Raw genomic sequence first — 24,969 nt, 5'->3', positions numbered from 1 at the left:
CTACAATGGATCCTGGGGTAATGTGTGTACAAACCAGATGGAAAGAGATGCAGCGAGTCTGATCTGTCAAGAGCTGAACTGTGGAAGATCTGGTGATTTGTCTGATTCTACATCAAGAGTGAAATCAGCTCCTAACTGGCTTGATAAAGTTACATGTCGTCCACATGATTCCAGTTTTTGGCAGTGTCCATCTTCACCTTGGGGACAGAATGACTGTGGTGAAGATGAGGTGGCCAAGATCACTTGCTCGGGTAAAATAGTATTTAAATGGTTTAATATTGTCTCAATAGTCATATTTAAATAAATAAATATGGTAAATACAATTATCTGCTAAACTAAACTGAGCAGATGGGGAGTCTAAAATATGAGACTAAAATTATTTGTGAGGATGAAAATGCTTTCACACAGAAAATAAGTTTTACAGAGAGATTTATTAATATGATATGCACATATTTTGTTCAGTTCAGTTAATTGCATCATGCTTTAATTTCAGTGGAGGAGAGTGATGAGTCTTCTCGGAGTCATCTGACGTGTTCAACCTCACCATCTCCTCACCAGAGACAGTGTTCAAGTAAATTTATTTGCCTATATTTTCTGTATTCACAAGTGTATACTGGAATGCTAAATTATTTTGTAATTACTTAATTGTTTTAATTCAAAATTAATCACAGCTTTAAATTGCTATGAAGTGCATTGTAAATGTATTGTTATATGTGCTGAAGCTGATCAGTGGTGGTTGATGTTTGTGTTTTAGATCATGTTCCTCTCAGACTGAGTGGAGGGGGAGGGCCGGTGCTCTGGGAGGCTGGAGGTGTATCATAACGCTGTGTGGGGTCAGTCTGTCAGTCAGTGATCAGCCCTCAGGTGGTCTGCAGGCAGCTGGGTTGTGGAGCAGCACTGAGGGCTGATGGGAATTCAGTCTTTGGTGCTGGTGAAGGTGTTGTGTGGATGAACAGAGTAGAGTGCAGAGGGAATGAGATTCACCTGTGGGACTGTCCTCTCTCCCTGAAAAACCACATTGACTGCATCCGCAAGAAGCATGTTAGACTCACCTGTGCAGGTCACAGCACAATTTTTAGATAATTTTAGTGCTAATAATATTTGTGTGTTTATTGTTAATGTGTCTGTGTCTTGTTTGACAGATTTGGCAGATGTGTCAGTGTCCACTACTCCTGCCACAACATCAATCTCTCCTCCACAAACTCCTCCAGCAGTGTCTCTCGCTGTCCCCCCCAGTGCTTGTGATTGTTCTGGGAGTTGTGCTCTTACTGCTCTTAGTGCCACTTCTTATACTGATTCAGCAGAACAGAGTGATGAGGAGAAGGTAGGAGAGATCCCAGGGACGTCATACGTGTCTTACAATTTTGTAATTGGTTCTGGTTACTATTTTCACAAGCAGAGTGGTACATTTTCAAAACTTTAGATTAATATCACAACAAAATCACCAAAAGTGCACTTTTTCAGCATATTTGCAGTTGTTTAGTACATACACACAATCACAAAATTCCCTTTCAATACACAAAGTAAGTGTTTCATCTGTATAATGTTTCGTTCACAGTAATGCCTTTCATAAAGCTCTTACTATCAAACTTTTATGTGCATGACTTCTCATTCAGTTTAATAAATGTGTCTATTATTTCATCTAAATCATCTTAAATGGTTAATCAGGAATCATTTGGTGCATCTATCGATTAGATCAATCGATATATAGTGTCTATACAGCTAGATTGCAATTTAGGTATAACCAAATGCAATGAATATTTTTACAACTTCCAAGTGATTTATCTAAGATGATAACCACTATTTTGTAAGTGTGTGTGTGGTTCAGGTCCAGTAAGGGCCCTAAAATTAAAAACCCCTATTATGGGACCAAATGTCCACACAAAATTGACACTCATCTGAAAATCATGTCCTTATGGGGGGCACTCTGAGGATTTTTTTTGTTAAGGGGTAGGTTTAGGAGTAGGTCACCATAATGATAGGGCAACGTGTGTGTTATGTGGGTGTGTGGGGTGTGTGTAGTGTGTTGTGTGGGTGTGTTCCTGCTTACTAGTAACCATATTGTGGGTACAAGTTGGTAACAAGAAGTAAGCAAATTGCACAAAAACCTCCCTCATTTGTAACACTGTGGGTTTCGCTATTTTTGACACATACCGCAGGACACAAGGGACAGGAACTACTCAGAGATGAATCAGAGATGTATCAAAAGAAGGCGGCACTGAGGGCATCAAATACAGCATTTTCCATTACATTAGCCAGGGCCTACTGTATAGAAGCATACCCATGGGAAAGATTGCACATTACTATAACTCACCCTTCATCCGTTCAGCGAGAGTATAGATTCAATTAATATGGCACAGTGAGGACATTTACTGCATGACAGTAAAATCTGTTCAAGCAACCAAAAAACCTTATGGCCGTGTCATACCTTCATCCAGACCTTTTGATTAACACACTGGATAATACTTTTATAACATTATGGATTTTTATGTGAGATATGCAAGCTAGTTGGTATGCCTGTATTATTTGTAATTATTTCAGCAACAAAAGGTGATTTTGAAACATGAATCGTTGTATGTTTGCTCTTTAATGAAATATGATTGTTAAAATTACTAAACTGAAAGAAGATCTACTGTTGTGCTTATGTGATTAAACCAAAATGTTCTCAATACATATCACAATATTGTGCTTCTGCAACGTGATTATGTGGAAAGGGAAAATATATGCAAACTACAATGAAATCATGAGATGTGTTTTAGAAAGAATGACCTAGTGGTGTTACAAGTGTGATGAGGTTGAAGTGTTTGTTCAAGAGTTTTGAAAAGTGACCACCTTACTCATGACAATAGTAACTAATTAAAAAACAAACTATTCAGTGTGTGACAGTCATGCTTGTTGTGAACTGACAGCAGGTTTGTCTGTCTACACGCACAGCTCTCTCTAGAGGAGACACAGGACGATGTCTGGGGCCCATTTATGAGGATATTCAGCACAGACACAATCACTTCCCTCAGAGGGGTGAGACATGAGCCATCATACTCTTTTTTTTTTTTTTTTTAAATAGCATTTAATAAGAGGTCTGTCAGGACAGTGATGGTTTTCATCTTTTTTTAAATTCTATTAGTCCTGTATATTAAACCCTCCTGCTTTCAAACCACAGAATTCCTGACAGAAAACCCAGAGCAGTTGTCGCAGGTGTGTGTTTGGTGTGTGTTGTGTGTGTGTGTGTGTGTGTGTTGTTGTGTGTTGTGTGTGTTGTGCGTGAGTGTGTCAGTGTTCAGTGTCTCTTCCTGTTGGTATATTTAGATGTCATAAGGAGGTGTTCATATGTTGTTTTAAGTGTAGGTGCAAGTGTGTGTGTGTGTAATTTTGGAGCCCCCGGAGTTTTTTTTTTTTGGCCCCCCGCGTGAGGAATGGGTTGGACGGCGGAATGTGGAGGATACACTCCTCCATTTGTGTCTTTTGTAATAGGCCCCTTTCCCCAAAAAAAACCAAACAAACAGGGATTTCCCAGTGCCTCCAAACCCCAACTAATGCCTTTTTTTTCTTTTAAATGTGAATAATTCCCAACACAAACCCCCCCAAAATTTCGTTTGTTGTCTTCTTTATGAATTTTTGTTTTGCCAAATGACCATAATGATCATTGATTGTTGTTTATCCAATGACTACACCAATGAACATGTTATTTTCTGACTGCTGACTGACCTCTGCTTCTTTAGCAGGGAGTCTCATCTATGAAAGAACGGCATTCTGGGTATAAAGATGCTGATGAGCTTGTCTCGTCTCAGGTTTAGAGAGATGAGGGTGGCTAGCACACATTCACTCACCATTTCACTCAAATCAATTTTTGAAAGAATTCATCCTAAATAAATGTAATTAACAAATTTTATTAATATTTGATTAATAACTCAATACTCCATTCAAATACTGCTGTTCACTTATCTATTAACAGTTTTATCTCCTTTTTTAGCAAAAGAGATCAAGACTGCGTATTATGATGATCGTCTTTTTTTTTTTTGCGTGCCAATGGCAGTGGCCTAAAAGGTCAGTGACCTTTTTAACTGATCACATGATTCATTACCAAATGTTTAATAAATTCTCAGTCCCATGATCTGCAACAAAAACATATTTTCACTTTTGTATCCAAACATATTTGTGTGTTGATGCAGAGAAGGAGATGGTGAAGGAAATCACACCGGGGATACTATGATGATGTCATCACTTGTTGGAATGAAACCAGATCGTGGCGACATGTGTCACTCTCTCTACTCTACAACAGCATGTAATATACATGTAGAATTTTTAATTAAATTTAACACAGATATTTCTAATTGGTTTTTAATGTAATGAATTTGTGAACGTATAGAAGACACACCTGAGAGCTATGATGATGTCATGACGAGCGGACAGGAACTCTGATATCAATAAAGGTGTTTAAGGTGTTATATATACTATATCAGCTATTATATATATATTATCTATATAGATATGTATTTTTATATATATATATATATATATATAAAAAATTAAAAATTAAATTAAATTTATGCATTTAGCCGACGCTTTTATCCCACGCGACTTACACCCCCTTGCATTCAGGCTATCAATTGGTACCTATCATGTGTTCCCGGGGAAATCGACAACCCAACCTTGCGCTTCGTAAACGCCAATGCTCTACCACTTGAGCTAATTCCTTTAAAATCAAGATCGTTACAGATAATATTTTAAAATTACTCGCCTTAATGGGTTTTTTTTTTTTTTGGTTTACATTAAATTGACCTCATATTTTTATGTGTAGTGAAACACGCAAAGAGTTGTTTATGATGATGTCATCATTAATAGACCCCGAGTCTCTTCAAGGGGTGGGTAACAGGTGAGATGTCCACAGGAACTACCCCCAATTTTTTTATCGCTCTTTTCATGTTTAGATGAGTATCAGACAAGTGTTCTGTGTAATCAAGTCACTGAAGGGAAAAGGGATCCTTTAATGTGATAGTGTTTTACAAAATGATATGAGATGTTTTCATGTCATTCGTGATCATGAGGGGAGTTCAGGGGTGTATGATGATGTCATGAGTGTACAGTGAAGATGTTGAGAAACCTTGTTAGGGTAAGTTACTATAACCCTTTTGTTCAATATTAACTTTTTCTTAATTTAGATTTGAATGATTTTTTAGATTTTCCAGTTGTTTTGACTTAAAATATTATTCAAATACAGTATTTGACATGATTTAAGATTTTGTTTTTAATAACAAGATTATGAATGATGTGGAGGAGGAGTCACACAAAGAAGGGGGTCATTTGGCTCAATGATCTCATCTACTGCTTCGGTTCAACACACATGAACAAAGTCTGAGTCATTTGATATATTGATATTGTTATTGACATGTACCAAATCTCACGGTTTTATATTTTTTCCCATTTTTTGTATTAAATCTGTTATGCCTTTGTGGGATTTGTTGGATTTTCTGGGGGCTTGTTTAATAGTTTAAAAAAAAATTTCAGACACAAGTTTTTGTTTGTCAATAAGAGATTACATGAGCCTTGAGTCAAAGTTGGCTGTCTGATCTTACACAAAACACGAGTGACAATCAAAACCATCCTAAATACGTATAAACCCAGGAATGACCATCAGTGATGTCTAACAGCCCTCGCGCTTCGCGGCAGAAAGTATGAGTCATGAGTGGATAATGCTGAAAAAATGCTGAGTTGATGTAAACTTCACCAACAGAAAGAATAATAAAATAACAAATCAACTAAAATCATCCCGTGTTATCAACTATTATTATCTTATGTTGATCAGGCGTGTTAGTAAACCAATAAATAACATTAGGCATATTGCTTGGTCTGCTGGGGCTTTTATTTTATAAACTACTTTTTATATTCTAACATTTTACTGTAGAAAGTACTGTGTTATAATATGTGTAATTCAACGTACCTGTAACAGTTTCAAATATTTCTTCTACATACACCATATGTAATATAATAATTATACCAATATAATATACAACGAATATATTATGCCTTTAACACTGTTTAACAACAGAATCTTAAAATCCCAGTGAAGCTCATGTCATATCTATCAATATAAAACAAGCAACAGCTGGCCTGTTGTGGGGAGTAGCTCAATTAATCTATACACAAAGTAATGTCCTTCTTACTTTTTGATATTCTTTTGTTTGTAAATTATCTCTTACTGCAGCACTGCGTTATGAGATCTTCTTTCATTGATGTCCGTTGGGGAAAAACAACATTATGGAGATGCAGGTTTCTTTTTTCCATTTTATTATCTCTATGTGTTAATACAGTATACACTCAATGGCCACTTAAACTGCTCGTTAAACACAAATATCTAATCAGCCACTCATGCCTTAATGATTTTTGACAAGACCACAAGTGCACAAGAAGTGCTATTAATGGATGCCCAGGCTTTGTTCTTCATGACTAAAAGTAGCAGGCGTGTAACCAAGTAATAAATGTAGCTTGGCAGCTGATCACTCTCAGTGAAAATAATTACATGATTGCTCTAGTAACCAGCAGCAGGTAGTGGATTTAACCATTATCCAAACCATACAAGTGTGTGGGGCCCCCTGTGGGACCCCCTCCCCTGGAACGTGATTTGTACCGAGGGGGCTGGGGTCTTGGACGTTGGCTTAGGGCCCACAAAGTGGTTAAAGCCACCCCTGACCAGTCAGCTCTGGTGGTCAGACTTTGCAGCTGTTTTTGAACGTGCTGAAAAATCGGAGAGAACATTTTACAGGAACAGCTCCATTTAGGGTCAGAACACCAAAACCCCCAGACTGTTTCCTGGAGAACGGAGAGGTCTGGGTATCCTACTTTTAAATGGCGTTATTAATTTGCCGTTATTATACAACTGAATGTAAATACCAGAAATATCACTCTCACTGCTGCAGTGTTTTTTGATTTTTATGTTTTTTTGTTGTAGTATATATTATGTAAGTAGAATGTAATTTTTTTGTGTGTAATTTTAAGTTCACAAGAGGGACACAAGGGACTAGACTCTTGTCTGCTCCTCTTTACAATAACTTTTGCTGCCATCTGCTGGATGTTGAATTGCACATTACAGTGTTAAACACACATCTACAGCTACATATGTCTTTGATATAATGCCAAATGAATATATTTTGAAAAATAGAAACCAATATTATTTACAAATGTTGTCTGAATAGCCCTCTATTTGTTGTACACAAAGAGTCCTGTTCATTTTATAATGTATTAACACACTGTTAATAGTGCTCTTGGTTAGAACATTAACAGTATAGTGAAAATATAAATACAGAAGAACTGTAGTACCAAATTTATTATAAAATAATAATTATTATTTAATAGTAATTATTATTAATAATAAATAAATAATAATAATAATGAATATAGCTGCAACCAGCAATTATGGGGCCAAGCACTACAGAAGCAAGCTTCAGACCAACTGCAGGAATGAGTAATTAAAACCATTTTAAGGTTATTTTAGGCAAAAGGGCTGAAAAATCATAAATACAACCACTAGTAATATGATGTATTGCCTTATCACTTTTGACCAATAGGTGGCACTGTTACCAAATTAATATGCCATGGTCAGTGTGATGGGAGGTGACAATGGCACATACAAAGTTTTAGGGGTCAGTATGTCAAAAAACGGTTTTGTTTATCGACAAGAAAATCCATTAACTTTGTCAGCAACAGTCTGAAGATAATCATACTCGGTTTTGGTGAAAATCGGTGCAATGGTTGACGAGGAGTTGAAAAAAGTAGGCATGTTTTTTCAACATAAATCAAAATGGTCGACAGAAAGTTCAGCTTACTCTGGCATATTTGGTATCTATGTTGTCAGTATAAGCCAAGGAATATTTTGAGACCAGTTTCATTATGATAGGCTAATGCAATCAAAAGTTATTAGTATTTATGGAACTGTAATTATTAATAGTTAATTAAGGGTTTATTACTTTTGACCAATAGGTGGCTCTGTTACCAAATTGATGTGGCGTGGTCAGTGTGAGGTGACAATGGCACATACAAATTTTGGTGTAAATATGTCAAAGCTTGCAGAGATACAGCCTCTTATGTATTTTGGCATATTTTCCAGCAAAATTTGTGAATGCACTAAACCAAAACCATTTTCATATATCGACACGAAATCCATAACTTTTTGGCAGCCTTGGTCTGAATATGGTCCAAGTCAAATTTGGTGAAAATTGGACTACTACAGTCTAGGAGGAGTTAGAAAAGTAGGTTTTCCACATTAATTAAAATGGCCGGACAGGGAGTTCGGAATGTCTAAGCGAAAATTTGTATCTTTGTTATCTTTCCAGCAAATTCGTGATGTGTTAAACGAGGAAACCGTTTCTTATATCGACACAATGTCCATAACTTTTTGCCAGCATGGTCTGAAGATGATCAGAGTCAAATTTATTGAAATTCAGACTGACGGGTCTAGGAGGAGTTAGAAAAAGTAGGTTTTTCAACATAAATCAAAATGGTGGACAGGAAGTTAAGTCAATTATGGCAAAAATTGGTATCAATGTTCTCAGCATGATCCAAGTAATCTAGGCTAGAATAGGCTTATGTAAGCAAAAGTTATTAGCATTTTTATAAACGTCATTATATCTTTTTGAGTACCATCAAATCTTTTTGAGAACCATCAGGGCATGGTGTCAAAGATGCTTACCAAGTTTCATATCGATATGTCAATAGGTTCATAAATTATAGCATTTTATGACAAAATTAACAAAAATGGCCAACACCCAAAATGGCTGACATGGGGAAAATTGGATATCATTAGACTTGGAATGATGCATCAAATCTAAAGAGACCCGTTTTGTAATTTTGGCCCAACCATTCAGAAGTTATAAGCAAAAAATATGCATTTTTTAATATCTCCTGACCACTAGGATGCACAGTGCCGAAACACTGCAGGTAGTCTCAGGTCATGCTTGCTAACCATAGACTGTATAAAAAACATGGACATAAGTTTTCCGTGACGTCACCCATAGACTCCTGAAGAGCGTTTTTGAAGCTCAAAGAGTGCAGAGCGGGCCGTCGCCATCTTGGCAGCGAGTCAACGCGCGACTCTCCCGGATAATCGAAAATGGGCAAAAAGGCAGGAGCTAGTTGCTGAAGCCAGGCCCACCTAGCCCAGCGGCATTGTCACTCAAGTGGCCACGCCCTTAAAGGTACAATTTGTAAGATATTTGCAGTAAAATATCAAAAAACCACTAGGCCAGTGTTATATATTTTGTCCAGCTGATTACTAACAATATCTCTAATGATTTCAACTACTTGTAAATCATGAGAAAATTCCCATTCTAAACAGTGCCACGGGGCAGTGCAGTCGCCTGTCAATGACGTTAGTTACCCTATGTTACCGCCTTTACTGACGTAGAAACCACATGACAACAGTGTCTAGCGTCCAGCAAACCACTAGCTTACTTCAAGCAGTTCCTTATTTACTACTTCTTGCATGTTTATGGTGGATTGTGTTACTTATTAATGGAACATAATTACTGTTTACCGTCTGCGTCTGGTTCTGTCGACAAGGTAAGCTCCCGTAAACATAAGCGTACGGGCCAACCAAACGACCCATGAAGAGTTTGGGACAAGAGGAGAGAAAAAGCGAGGATCAATATCGGTGTTGCATTTTCTAGATGGAGAGAGCTTCGCGACAAACTTCCACTAGAAAGAGATGCTGATCTCGCTTGTGTTTTACTCGACAGGTGAGTTGTTTTGATACGTATCTTTACAGAAAACGTATGCTATTATAACGATCAACAAGATTAGTATTATGGGGCATACACGCCAAACGTGGGGCATAAGTGGTAATCATTTTCATATCATCTGACTAAACAGTAATCAATTAAATCCATGATTTATCTTTCTGCCTGATTGATGGCCATCAGCGGTTGGGTAGAAGACAACAAATCCCATCATTCCACGCTCCTTCTTAGCATCATCAAACCACGCGATTGTTATTGTTTTGGTAGTGTGCCCTCTAATGGCAGGTCCTACAACCTGTACCTTTAATTATGCAGAACTTTAAGGCTTAATATAATTTAAATGGATGAGTTATAAAAAAATTCACCCCCCTCAGTTGTCATGAAGGGCAATATAGAGCTATATAGCTATATAGCAATATTAGCTATATAGACCAAAATCATTTTTTGAGTCAGGCTGTTAACATGTTTTTTTCTGCTGTAAAGTTGGGCATTTTAACATGGAGAGTCTATGGGATTGACTCCCTTTTGCAGCCACCCTCAAGCGGCCAGTCGATGAATTGCAGTTTTAGTCACTTCCTCGTTGGCTTCACGAGACGAGAGAGGGGGAGGTTGCCGCTTCGGTTATAACACACACCAAGTTTGGTCTCATATGCCTGTTGCGGAGATATAGCCTCACATGCATTTTTGTGTGCTTTTCATAGAATTATTTCTCATGTTATTCAAGAACGGTTGAATCACTTGAATTCCATAACTTTTTACCAGCATGGTCTGAAGATAATCTGGTTCAATTTTCGTGACAATCAGTGCAACGGACTTGGACGAGTTCGAAAAAGTAGGCTTTACGAACGATTAAAAATAACGAAAAAACTAAACCTAGTGATTTTTGAATTTTGGTTCATTCAGCTCGATATGAGCCAAGGATTCAGAGGACAAAAATATTTTCATTTTCTGGCTTAAGGTTCAAAAGTTATTGGCATAAACATGAGTGCAACTTTGGACAAAAGGTGGCGCTAGAGAGTTTGATGATTTCCTCTGTTGTGTCCAATAAGGTAAGAGTGAGTGTCATTGGCAGCTGTGAGTCTCTCTCTCTCTTTAGGGGGCTGACAGGAGCCAGTTTCTTCAGTGTGTTTGAGGAGCAGACGAGAAACTTGTGCTGACAGAGTCAAACACACGGTGTGACGAGCAGAAGAAGATGGAGGGATGTCTGACACTCGTTTCACTCTCCTTCATAATCACTATAACCACATCTACAAAATAGACAATAAAATGTGAAATTATACACGTTTAAATGAGCCACTTTATCTATGATAGCCTCAAACCACTAGAAATTTAATAGATGCCATCTGTAATATCTAGAAACTGTATCTTATGAGAATAGTTCAATAATTATCAATTAAATTTTATAAACAATTTGGGCTTTTACAGTATAACAATTTAAGGATAACAGGATTATCTGTAGTTTTATCTCAACCTTCTTGAAAATTCTATAAATGTTTGCATTTATAACTTTTTTACATCTTATTTCTCAACTTTGCAATATTCTGCTTGTAGGTGATTTAAATCCCTTTCTCTCTTCCTTTTACAGATTTTGAGATTGTGAGGTTGGTTGGTGGTCACAGTCCTTGTGCTGGTAGAGTGGAGGTTCTTCACAGAGGTCAGTGGGGAACAGTGTGTGATGTTGGTTGGGATTTGGCTGATGCTGCAGTGGTGTGTAGAGAGCTGGACTGTGGAGAACCTGTGTAGAGTCGTTTTGGACCAGGATCAGGACCAGTCTGGATGGATAATGTAGCCGGTAGTGGGTCAAAAGGATGGTGTTAGTGACTGTGATCATGGTGAAGATGCTGGAGTCAGATGCACAGGTAAGCCTGTCTAATTTCTTTACATTAAGTTAAATAAAATAACATTAAATAATTAGCACAGCACACATTTTTGTTACATTGATATTTACTCATGTCACGTAAACACAGGTCACCACCCCACACTTGTTAATGGATCTCACCTGTGTTCTGGGAGGTTAGAGCAGAACAGAGTGATGAGGAGAGGTAGGAGAGATCCAGAGTCTGTCATATTTAAAGTTTATTGAGATATTTTTTTTTTCTTTTATTTAGACAACAATAATGTATGGTGATGAACTTCCTGATAAATAGATTTATTTTATGTTATTTATTTACTCTTTACATGGTGTCTATTTTTTTTTTATTTCCACCCTCATGCTCTCATTTAAAGTGTTTTAAATTTGAATTTGACATCATTTTCATTAAGAGAGATGTTTAGCGATTGATGCTAGCTGACTGTTGCTGGCACAAATTTGTCTTTTAATTAAATATTGTAATGTTGCATAGTTTTATTTTGGCATTTTTAACACAATGCATTTGTAAAATGTTTCATTTTGAAACAATCTTAAATTTGTGTGTGTTTGTAATTATATTGAACAGAAACAATATTATAGGTGTATTTTTATGTGTAGATGACACAGCTGAGAACTGATGATGCCACTCCAAAAGAACAAATCAATGATACTAGCAGGTGTTTTTATAGATTTATTATCCTTCTAAATGGGAGTGTATTATAGTGCAATACTACTATACTACACTGCTACAAGAAAAATCACTTATGTACAGTAAGTGTGGCAAGCACTGTACTTGGACTTTTTTCTCAGTAGCTTTAAGACTCCATCTAATCTCATGTAGACTGAACTGTGAATAAACATACAAAAGTCACATTGTAAAATTATTTTGGACAAGAACCACCAACATGTAGATGGGAAGAGATGGTCTGACTTACATGTAAAACCAAACACAGACAGTTTTGTTTTCTATATAATGTTTGGTGGAGGGTTTATTTGAAATTTTATTTAGGCTATATGTCATATTAAATTATTTTCTCATTCATCTTTATTTAATGTTTTAGATACCACAGATACTCTCAAAACCAGATTTTTTCTCATGCAAAAACACAACGAAATTAAATTATTATTGCTTTGTTCAAATGTACAGTTTTAGTCTGTGGCTACACTATTCTGGATGTATCAGTGTACAATACAAGGTGGTTTAGCAGAAATGAACAGATGCACACTGACTCCCTCTGCTGGTCACAAGGTGAAGAACATGATCACCATTGAATGGCAATTATGATTATAGTGGGCCATCTAAAAAAATAAAATAAAATAAAAACACCGCTATTTTATGGAATTAAATATTTTTTTTTCATTAGTTACAGGAATTATTTTGACAGATGTTAAGGTTTCACTAAATTTCCCTCATAGTCTGTTAAGCCTTGTACAAAGGTAACCACTCATTAGTCATTCCTTTTTATAATCCAAAGTTTTGATAGAAAAACATTGCCATGCATCAATGGTACTAGGTTTAGCCCTGTTCGTTCGTGCAGTTGTATAATCACAAGTCACTATTTTAAGGAGTCTGTGAATCCAAAATGTTTTTGCACACAGTTGAGGAGTAAACCAGTTTCATCATTGAGAAGACATAAACATGGATTAGACATGTAATCAAGCTGTAGTAAAAAGGATAAAACAGAATTCACATGTGTCCATAGGTTGACAACAGTTGGACATTCCCAAAACATGTGGAGAAAGTCTTTTTACAATTTTACAGAGTTGAGTTTATTATATGATATATGTATACACTAATTTTGGACATTTTCAGTTAGTTATCAGTGCTTTTATGTCATCTCTGCAGGTGTTTGTCTTTGATGCTGTAAATAAACTGTAGAGTTTCCTGTCTCCTTTAAATCAGAAACGTGTGTGTGTGTGTGTGTGTGTGTGTGTGTGAGAGAGAGAGAGAGAGAGAGAGAGAGAGAGTGTGCCTCCCCTCACTGAGGTCTAGATGTATGGGGAGGAGGAGTTCAACAGCACTGACAGTTTTGATATATATGGAGAAAATCAGAAAAGCGTCCTCTGATTTGTCACTGAAGTTGTTTGATGATTTCCTCTGTTGTGTCTAATAAGGTAATAGCGAGTGTGATTGGAGGGTGTTGGGCCTCTTTCTCTCTCATTAAGAGGATGCCTGTACTTCTGTATCATTAGAGCGGAGAAGCTTGTACTGGGAGTTGAGGTAATCATGCTGAGGATGATGGGAAGATGCCTGACACTCATTTTATTGTCTTTAGTTATAATACTCATCACAGCTGGTAAGTACACTAATTAAAAAAAAAACAACCCGAGAGATAGAGGGATGGAGAAATGTTACTGGAATTGGTCAGAATATATATATATATATACATATATATATATATATATATATATATATATATATATATATATATATATATATATATATATAGAGATAGAGGGATGGAGAAATGTTACTGGAATTGGTCAGATTTGCTTCAAGATGTTTGATTGCAAAGTAGCGTTTCATATGACAATGTTATTATTTATTAATTCACAATATGGCTCTCTTTCTCTCTCTCATTTATTTAAAATATTAGACCGTGTGAATGTGAGGCTGGTTGGTGGTCACAGTCGCTGTGCTGGTAGAGTGGAGGTTCTTCATAGAGGTCAGTGGGGAACAGTGTGTGGTCTTGGCTGGGATTTGGCTGATGCTGCAGTGGTGTGTAGAGAGCTGGACTGTGGAGAACCTGTAGATGTTTTGGGTAAATCACACTTTGGACAAGGATCAGGACCAATCTGGATGGTTTCTGTCAGTTGTGTTGGTCCAGAATCCACACTGAAGGACTGTGGATCAGGAGGACGGGACCTAAGTTTCTGTACTCATGCTATAGATGCTGGAGTCATCTGCTCAGGTAACATTTGCACACTTGTGGCTACACCCGAGTTTTGCTGTTTATATTGTATCTAAAGTATGAACAGCCAAAGTACTCAATGCCTTAGTTTACAACATTTTAGACCAGGGATAGGCAACTTCGGTCCTGGAGGGCCACTGTCCTGCAGAGTTTAGCTCCAACCCTAATTAAACACAACTGAACAAGGCAATTAGTGTTTTCGGGATTACTAGATAGATACAGACAGGTGAGTTTTTATGAGGGCTGAAGCTAAACTCTGTAGGATAGTGGCCCTCCAGGACCGGAGTTGCCTATCCCTGTTTTAGACTGATGCGCACAATGTGCTCAAAGATAAGAAACATGGTACACAGTACAGGTCAAAAGTTTGGAAACATTACTATTTTTAATGTTTTTGAAAGAAGTTTCTTCTGCTCATCAAGCCTGCATTTATTTGATCAAAAATACAGAAAAAATGTAATATTGTGATATATTATAACAATTTAAAATAATTGTTTTTCAATTTATTATACTTTAATTATCACTTATTTCTGTGATGCAAAGCTGAATTTTTAGGATCATTATCACATGATCCTTTAGAAATCATTCTAATATGATGATTCATTATCAAAGTTGGAAACAGTTCTGCTGCTTAATATTTTTTCAGAACATGTCATACTTTTTTAGGATACTTTGATGAATAAAAAGTAAAAAAAAACAAAAAAAACTATGTTTTTAAAATATAATTTTTTTTGTACTAACAATATACACTACTGGTCAGTAATTTGGGGTCAGTAATTTTTTTTTCTTTCTTTTTTTTAATAAAATCAATACTTTTATTCAGCAAGGATGTGTTAAATTAATAAAAAGTGATAGTAAAGAAAATATATTATTAGAATATATATTATTAGAATTTTTTTTTTTTTTTGAATAAATGCAGTTCTTTTTAACCTTTTATTCATCAAATATATTAGACAGCAGAACTGTTTCCAACACTCATAATAAATCAGAATATTAGAATGATTTCTAAATGATCATGTGATAGACTGGATGTTACATGTGACACTGAAGGCTGGAGTAATGATGCTGAAAATTCAGCTTTGCATCACAGGAGTAAATTATTTTTTTAAAGTATATTCAAATAGAAAACTATTATTTTAAGTTGTAATAATATTTCACAATATTACTGTTTTTTTTTTTTCTGTATTTTTGATCAAATAAATGCAGGCTTGATGAGCAGAAGAGAAAAATAGTAATGTTTCCAAACTTTTGACCTGTACTGTATATATATATATATATATATATATATATATATATATATATATATATATCAACATTTTTAAATGTGTGATAGTGTACACTAATTACTGTAATACAATCGTTTTTTTTTTTGCATTTCATAATTTCATCTTTAAAACGTTAATATCCTATTAAACACATTTATGCTACATTTGTGCAGCATTAACAGTTATGCACTTATTCAAGGTATATGCTGGTTGAGATGTATAGCTTCTGTCTTGCCTTGAGAAATAGTTAGATTTTTACAAAGCAATCTTCAAATTTTAATACTCTTGGTTAAATGTGCATACCCATGTTTGATAAGTTAATTTAATAAGCCTACAGTGGGTTTGCTGTCTTTATCAGTTTGTCTAAATATATGTTCACGTGTGTAATGTTTAATACAACTACTGTTGAGGTCAAAAGTTTACATTCCCCTTTCAGAATCTGCAAAATGTTAATTATTTTACCAAAATAAGAGGAATTATACAAAATGCATGTTATTGTTTATTTAGTTATTTCTTGATTGATTTATTTAACTTTAAATATGTTTACATACAGTCCACAAGAGAAAATAATAGTTGAATTTATAAAAATTACCCCGTTTAAAAGTTTACATCTTCTTGATTCTTAATACAGTGTTCTTACCTGAATGATCCACAGCTGTGTTTTTTTGTTTAGTGATAGTTGTTCCTGAGTCCCTTGTATGTCCTGAACAGTTAATCTGCCTGCCATTCTTCAGAAAAATCCTTATGGTTGTTCATGTTTTTTTTTTTTCCAGCATTTTTGTGTATTTGAACCCTTTCCTCTAACTATTTAAAAACAACCCAATAAAAAGACCCAACAGGCTGAACCCAGCATTTGGGTTAAAAAAATATGCAAAATACACAGATTAAATTAAAAAAAAAAAAAAAAAAAAAAAAAACTATCCCACATTAAAAAACACATGCTGTCCCACTTTTGAAATAACCAGATGTTCACGCAAAGAAAGAATGCGTACAGTACCTTTTATTCTAATTGTAGTATTGTTGTTGTCGCTGCCGCCATGTCATATAGACACTGTGTGTTTCACTGTGAAAGCGAAACTACTTTGTTTGGCCTTCCAAAAGAGGACAAAATCCGCATGCCTTTGGGCTGATCCGTGCTGGTCGATGAGGAAATACATCCACTTTGCACTGTGGATTGCCGAATTGGTTTTCAGAGTCAGCCCGGGGTCGTCACATGTGGTTGCTGCATGCCCAAGGTACGCTCCTTCATAGAATCCGCCTCAAGCCGCCAGCCTCTACTCACTCAAGCTGGCCGTGGCTCACTCAAGGCTGAGTGTGTGTGACGCTGTTTTGTTGAGAAAGCGAAACTACTTTGTTTTTGCCTTCCAAAAGAATACACAACTAGAAATCATGTTTATATCACGTTTATAATGTTTTTTATGTTTATGTCTCGTCGCTCGGGACAAGGCATCACAATATGTTGAGGCATAACATTTCCATCACACGCTTGAGGCATTCGGCCAATCACAACGCGCTGGATAGCGTTTCAGAAGGCAGAGCATAGAGGAGAAACAATAATTTACAGTATGTGGAAAATAATGTTTTTTTAACCTTAAACCGCACAAACACATTTCATTACACCAAATACACAAAATAATGATCTTTTTAGCAACATCATATGACCCCTTTAAGTTGCATCGCATAAGTTGGCCACCGTACCATGGCCTGCAGCTCCTAGACAAAAAGAACTCAACACACACACACACACACACACACACACACGTTAATACAACATATTGTACCAGTTACACAACTGTAAATAAAAGCTTAAACAATACTTTAACGCACAATGAACTACAACAAATGTACAAACAATTGTTTCACAATACTATCAACCAAAGTCAATCAATTAACAACAGCACTCAATTTAAACGGAGACAAAAAAAGAAAAATTAAATCAGCTTAAATTCAAATAACCCAATTTCACATTAATATGGAAACAAAATTACAATATACAAGAAATCAATACTACAGACTTACAAAACCACAATAAAACAACAATAACAAAACAACTACTAATATGGAAAATACCGGATTTAAATTGAATAGACAAGGAATCCAACAAATTGAACAACTAAGTACCACACAAAATAAACACTCAAGGCCTTTTGTCGAAACTAAACGTACACAAAGACAGTTCGTTGGCACGCGTCAAACACTTCTCCAGCTCAAAACAAACATGGACTCAATGCAAATCAACCGTAAGACGAGACAGTGGTGCTGCCACTGTAAAGATGTTATTCACCCTGCAATCGGCGCAAGAAACATACAATGAACATCCAATAATCTAGAAAGAAAACGTCTCCAGTTACTATCGTAACCTCGGTTCCTTGAGAGTCGGGAACGAGACATTACGTCAGCTAAGACGTATATGGGAACTCCTCCCTTCTCCACTTTCGCTGAAATCTTATGGGCTAACGCCAGCTGGGGACAGCTGGCCAATTGACGCGAAGCATGCAAATACTGACACGTCACCGGGCAGTATAAAATGCGTGGGCGCAAAAATTATGTCAGAATCACGACTGAACGCTAGCACAGCTGATCAAACAGCAACCACGGCGGCTAACGTAATGTCTCGTTCCCGCCTCTCAGGGAACCGAGGTTACGATAGTAACCGGAGGCGTTCCCTATCAAGGCAGTAACTCAACATTACGTCAGCTAAGATGTATATGGGAACCGTATTAAATCCCGCCGTGAGAGCAGTGAAGATAAGCCCTGAACGGGGTCAATCACACCCACACATAAGCAAGACAGTTTTAGCCAATAGCCACGTCGCTAAGAGTACTCGCATCTGAGAGGCGGAACTAGACCAATGAAACATCTGCTCCGACCCTACCAAAATTTGCATATCTTCATGCAATGAACACGAAGGCTGCACTGACTAGGGCAGACACAACACAATGAGCTCTCAAGCATGAGAGTTAAATACAGAGTCAACAGCGTTTGCGGTGACAACTGAATAATCTTATAAACCATAACACAGAGTTAGCAGCTATGGTAACTACTGTATAGCTGGTTATAACAGGTTCACAACATATGAATGAAACTTAACTCACCGAAGTACATGTGACGCTACAGAGGGTACATCCAGCTTGTAAAACCTGGCGAATGTGTTCTGGGAAGACCAGCCAGCAGCAAGACATAAATCCTGGATAGACATACCTCTAGCCCAGGCCCATGAGGAAGCAATTGCCCTCACAGAATGAGCTCTGATGTTGAGGGGACAATCTTTCCCCTGGCATTCGTAAGACAACGCTATAACGTCCACAATGCAGTGAGAAAGTCTCTGTTTTGAAACAGCACGTCCCTTATTACATCCACCAAAGCACATGAACAGCTGTTCCAACTGACGAAAGGCGACCGAGTGACCCACATATATCCGCAATGCCCTAACAGGGCAGACAGTGCTCTGAGCATCAGCGTCACGTGAGGCTGGCGGCTCAGCAGATAAGGCGGGCAGGGAAACAACCTGTGCTCTAAACGGTGTATTGAGTGACTTCGGCACGTAACCTGGTCTCGGCCGGAGAGTGACATTACAGTCACCAGGTCTGAAACAGATGCAATCGTCGTTCACCGAAAATGCATGTAAGTCTCCAATGCGCTTCGCCGAGGCGAGAGCAAGAAGCAAGGCCGTCTTCAGGGAAAGCTCCTTAACCGCATTTGAAGCTAAGGGCTCGAACGGTGGTAGAGATAGTGCCCTCAAAACTAGAGCTAGATCCCACGGCGGTACGGAGGGTGGCCGTGAAGGACACAATCTCCTCGCTCCCCTGAGAAAACTGATAACTAGAGTGTGCTTACCGATCGATTGCCCGTCAACCGGGGAATGAAAAGCAGCAATAGCGGCCACATACACCTTCAGCGTGGATGGCAAACTCCCGCAATCCAATCTGTGTTGTAGAAAGCGCAAAACATCCGACACGGAACAGGTCCCCTGGTCAATACCAATGTCCTGGCACCATTTTGTGAAAAGTCCCCTGTCACAGGTTAACCTGGTGACTCTATAAACTTGGACTTTCAAACAAACACCCATTTCACTGATACTGTGTATTGCCGGCATTATTAACATCTGTGTACACCTCAGGAAAGTTTTTATGGAGTTTTTTGTTTTGTGTTTAGTCTAAGTTTTTGTTGCTGCTGTGTTTTGTTTGTTATAGTTTCAAACTCTTGATTGTTTTCCTTAAAGTTTGTTATTATTTTTCTAAAAATAACAGAATGCCAGAACACATAATAATTCATAGATATTACCTTTATTTTTCCACATATTTTCCACAAACCTTTTTGCAGTTAAACTTCCCTGTTCACACTCTGTACAACCAAACCCATAATCCAGGTTGGGCTGTTTTTTAAAGCAACAGCCACATCACTTCCTGTGGAAGATACCATTTTGGTGTGATGTGAGAGTGTGGGGGGGGTTTAGAAAAACTTGCTTTTGCCATTTAATTAGTTGGTAACCTCTTTCTCTGTTAATGGTTGTTGTTGTTTTACCTGTTTGGAAGGTTTACGGGTGGTGTTGAGTGTTTATATTATTTAATTTGATCCTTGCAAACTAAAACGTTGGTACTTAGTTGGTATGCTCTATAGGTGGGGCTTCAGCCTATAAATAGGCGTTATGGCTGAAAGGATTTCAGTTCTGATTGTGGACTCTAATGCTGAGCAGTGTTGCAAACTTGGGCCATTTGGGTTTAGCCAGAAGTAGCACATTGTTGCTGTTTTCTTTTCTTTTTGTACAGTTTTTGTTTATTTTTGTCTTCTCCTGCACTGTAAACATTTTAGCACCTTCCAATAAAACACCATTTTTGGATTTTGCATCAACTTTTTGTACAGCACGTCATTTTCCTTTTCCACTCCAACTGGTTGGCCTCCTTACATCCCCACTTCGGAGCGTAGAGGCGCCTGGTAGACGGCGCGCATGCCTCCGTAAGTGTGCTCAGCACTCGTGAATGCAGAGCGTCCCACTCATTTAGGGTCCCCGCAGCGGCCACACATGAAGGTTCCACAGCTCGGGTCTGGGGTGCCATATCGTGCCGTTCGCCTGAGACAGCAGGTCCTTTCTGAGGGGAATTTGCCATGGGGGAGCCACCACTAACTCTCTCAGGTCCGCAAACCAGGGCTGATTCGGCCAGTTCGGGGCCACGGGTATAACTGATGCTCTCTCCTTTCTGATTTTGCACAACACCATAGGCAGAATCTTCACCGGAGGGAATGCGTAAAGTCTCGCTTCCGGCCAACGCGATGTCAGAGCATCTCCCGGCAGCGGGGAGTGAGATAGCGAGAAGAACGCCTGACAGTGCGTGTTCTCGCTTGTGGCAAACAAATCCACTTCCACCCTCCCGAATCGATCACAAATCATTTGAACTGATCCTGGGTGAAGCATCCACTCTCCTTGAGGAATCCCGTTCCTCGAAAGCATGTCCGCTCCACGGTTCAGGATACCGGGGATGTGCGCCACTCTTATGGAGAGAAAGTGTCGGTCCGCCCACAACAGGAGACTCGCTGCCTGTTTGAATAGAGGTCTGGAACGCACGCCGCCCTGGCGATTTATGTACGAGACCACAGACGTGTTGTCGGTTTGAATCAGTACATGTTGCCCGCTCTAATTTCCGACCGATAAAGGCTTGTAGGGCTAAGGACAAACCGCTTCCAATTCCAAACGGTTTATGTGCCACCTTCTCTGTGACTCCGACCACAGGCCTGAGGCAGGTACGCCGAGGCATACTGCTGCTCCCCAGCCTGAAGTTGACGCGTCCGTCGAGACCACGGTGCGCTGAGTCACTAAACCCAAAGGAACTCCTGCGCTGAACATATCTGTGCTGTTCCACGGTCTCAGAGTGCTGACGCAACTGTGAGTGACCGTAATGCGCTTGTGGCCTGAATACCACGCCCTCGGCTGAACTCAGGTCTTCAGCCAAAACTGTAACGGCCGCATATGCAGCAGACCCGGATGGCACACTGAAGAAGCCGCCGCCATCAGTCCCAGAAGCCTCTGAAATTCCCTCAGTGAAACCGACCTGCCCGGTCTGAAACGACGCAGAGTCAATGAAATTGCCTCTATGCGCTCTTGAGAGAGATGAGCTCGCATCGCCATCGAGTCCAAACATACTCCCAAGTATGTTATAGTCCGGCTCGGTAAAAACACGCTCTTCTGCATATTCACACGCAGTCCCAGCATATCCAAATGGCGAAGCAGTGTTTCCACGTGACTGATTAGCACATCCCTTGAGTGGGCTAAAATCAGCCAATCTTCCAGATAATTCAAGATGCGCATTCTGCTCGATCTGAGCGGAGAAAGCGCTGCGTCCACACACTTTGAAAATGTGCGGGGGCGAGGGCGAGGCCGAACGGGAGCACTGAATGCTGATAAGCTGTGCCTTCTAAAGCAAACCTCAGGAAGCGCCTGTGGCGCGTCGCTATTTGAATATGGAAGTATGCGTCTTTTAGATCCACTGAGGCGAACCAGTCCCCGGGCCGTATCTGTGCCGAGATCTGTTTCAGCGTTGTCATATTCTGAACGCGCGCTTGTGAAGTGCTCGGTAGATGGGTCTCAGGTCCAGAATCGGAACGGAGTCCACCATCTTTCTTTGGCACCACAAAGTAGCGGCTGTAGAAGCCGTTTTCCTGCTCACTCGGAGGGACGCGCTCTATCGCTCCTTTCTCGAGTAGACTGAGAACTTCCTGTCTCAGAACGGGAAGGTTTTTGGGCAAAGTCAGTGACGGGACCACGCCATTGAAGCGGGGAGGTCTGCGTTTGAACTGAAGAGAATATCCGTGCTGAATTATTCCCAGTATCCACGGTGAAACGCCCGGGATAGCTCTCCACGCGTCCAGGAAGTGACACAACGGACGCGTTAGCTCTATGGCCACCGTAACCACTGATGTTGTGTTTTGACCGGAGCCCCGTCCCTGTGAGGCTAGAATCACTGGCGGGAGGGCGGCTCGCGGCGGGCATTGTGTGGTGTTGGCACTCTCGCGCCCTCGAGAGGCCATTATAATCATAGGTTGTGACTCTGCGCTGCTCTGAGACAGGGCGAGTGACACAGTGTTGGGTCCAAGAGGAAGAAAAAGCTCTTTTTGTGGACGGATACATGTTTTTATTGTGTAATTCACACAAACAGCATTTAAACCCACATAGCAATCGTCGCTCGTAGGAGGTCGTGGGGAACATGGGGAACATGATGCTTTTGAACATGGCGCTGGGGGGCGGGGCTTCCAGTGCGCTCTCTCTTCCTCCTTAACGGTCCGTCAGGAAGACGGTTTGATAGCCGGGGATGGCGCGCTGGCTCTCTCGCGGCGCGGGCTCCTCCTATGACCCTGACGTTTCCTTCCAGGCCCTGACCACTGCTTGCTTCGGCCGAAACGAACGCCCGGTTTGGGGCAGGGCGCCACGGCGGGCTTGCTAGCTGGTCCCTGAGCCTGGCAAGGTGCAGAAGAAGAGCGGGACCTCGCAGACGGTGACTGGAGTGAGCGATGGGGCATCACGTGGCTCATCGCTTTGGCGCGCTTCTGCGTCTCGGAGAAACGTTCCGTGACCGACTCCATGGCGTCACCAAAGAGGCCGGAGGGAGTGACTGGAGCTTTTAAAAGCGTCTTGCGGTCAGCGTCCTTCAGGTCAGCTAGGGTAAGCCACAGGTGCCTGTTAAGGACGACCATGAACCCGATGGAACGGCCGATGGCTTGAGCAGAGCGCTTAGTAGCCATCAGCACGAGATCAGTTGTCACGCGCAGATCCCTGATGACGTCAGCGCAGACTGCGCCGCCGTCGAGGGATTGAAGCAGTTTCACCTGGAACACCTGGAGTATAGCCATAGCGTGAAGAGCAGAAACTGCCTTCCCTGCAGCAGCATAGGCTTTGTCCGCCTGGTGGGCCGTGAATCTGCACGGCTTGGAAGGCAGGCTGCGGTCCGAACCCAATGCAGAGGAAGACGGGCACAGGTCCGCGGGGGCAACTGTGCAGGGCCCTCTTGGTCGGGGCGGTCCGACTGAGACCCCCAATCCTTTTCCGACGCTGAGAGCGACATGGAGTCGTCTTCCTCGCCAGCTTCTTCGAAGGTGACGAAGTTCGCGATGGCGTTGGGGGGGCGGAAGCTAACTTCCGCAAAGTTGACGTCGTCGTCCTCGACCTCTGGTGACGTAATGTTCAGTTACCGCCTTGATAGGGAACCAGAAAAACTATAAACTTACCAAATGGCAGCTGCTGGAACTGGGATGTAGCTGTAGGTGTAATTACTCAGCCTTTTTGCAACAGCCGTCACCCGTACACAACACATCAACTGAAATAAAACACAAATTGCGACTCGCACCACTTCGACGGCGGATAAGCTGATGTAATAAGTTAAACGCATACCTGGAGGAGGACAAATACAAACTCATAGCCATGAGCTGATTAAAGCAGCGGTGACCAAACGGCAAACGCTGAAACGATCATAACCAGAGCCCATCTACGGAGAGCCTTCCCACTCCCTATTGTACTGAATTTTGGTTGCAGTTCCACCAGCGTTCCACTGGGGGCGATCGCCATGAGTGCAAAATGAATGGGAGTCTATGGGGCTAGATGGCTAAATTTGTCCCTTTCACCCGATTGCCGTTGAGAAATCTCAGATCTGATTGTAGGTTTTTGCAAGTTCGACATGGGTTATAGGTCGAAAGTTGAATGAACGAGTACTTATGTTCTTTCGATTTCTTACAGGTTGAGTTGTTGTTGCCCATAACACACTAGGATTCTGCTAATGAACGTATAACGTATGACGTCATTAACATTTTAAAAGACCTTTTAAAGCAAATAAGTGACTCTAAAAAATCTAACACCCAGCAATATGTAATTTCTTTGCATCTCCTTTCGAATACAACATTCAAATTACTAGACAAAAAATTATATCCTGAGAAAAGTGGATTTTGAGGGGTATACAGCGCCATTGACCTCCATTCATTCTGCACTCGTCCTGTGAGCGCCCTCATATGGAATCAGAGTGGAACTGCAACCAGTTCAGAAGCCGGAAGTGTAGTGAGTGTGAAACTTCTCGCCATATTAGACATTCTCTGACCGAACCAAACCAGAGTCACGTTAGATCGCAACGCGGAAACCACACCACATCCGGGAAATGACGCTCTGCCTAGGTGCATTCGGCAATGGCTTTTATAGCCTGCACAATTGATGACATTAAAAATGCCCAGCCCAACCACTT

General features: G+C 39.9%; 1 pseudogene; it reads right to left on the bottom strand.

The window, feature by feature from the left end:
• The window catches only part of LOC109052335, an 82,128-nt pseudogene extending 60,240 nt beyond the window's left edge, over positions 1-21,888 (bottom strand).
• Between the last annotated feature and the right edge of the window lie 3,081 nt (positions 21,889-24,969).

The sequence above is a fragment of the Cyprinus carpio genome, chromosome B4, assembly GCF_018340385.1.
Source record: "Cyprinus carpio isolate SPL01 chromosome B4, ASM1834038v1, whole genome shotgun sequence".
NCBI classification, from domain to species: domain Eukaryota; kingdom Metazoa; phylum Chordata; class Actinopteri; order Cypriniformes; family Cyprinidae; genus Cyprinus; species Cyprinus carpio.
The sequence above is the reverse complement of the archived record's forward strand: the minus strand, read 5'-3'. Positions and strand labels throughout refer to the sequence as shown.